Here is a 524-nt window from a genome sequence, read left to right as displayed (position 1 = left end):
AGGATCTGGGGGAGCCGCATGGGGGTGCTCCATCAATGCCCATCTCTGCCTCTGGCCTGTTTGCAAACTTGCCTCACCCCTCCCTTCGTTCTCAGGAGCACATGAGCACCTCTGCTTGCACTGTAGCCCCCCTGGTGAGGTGACTGACACGGAGGAGGTGCTCCGTAAGTACGCCATGTCCTGACTGGTGTGGCTCAGTGGATAGAGCGTCAGCCTGTAGACTGAAGGGTCCCAGGTTCGATTCCGGTCAAGGGCATGTACCTGGGTTGCGGGCACATCCCCAGGAGGGGGTGTGCAGGAGGCAGCTGGTCGATGCTCCTCTCTCATCGATGTTTCTAACTCTCTATCCCTCCCCCTTCCTGTCTGTACAAAATCAATAAAATATATATTTTTAACAATAAGTACGCCATGAACTCAACTGGCTGGGAAGTTCCCGCCGATCAAACAAGAGCCCAGACTCTGCCCCCAAAGGAAGGGATTGAGCAAAAGGTAACCAAACCCACCACCACCCACCAGCTAAGCAA

Source organism: Myotis davidii, unplaced genomic scaffold, assembly GCF_000327345.1.
Source record: "Myotis davidii unplaced genomic scaffold, ASM32734v1 scaffold174, whole genome shotgun sequence".
NCBI lineage: Eukaryota > Metazoa > Chordata > Mammalia > Chiroptera > Vespertilionidae > Myotis > Myotis davidii.
This window is presented reverse-complemented; position numbering follows the sequence as displayed.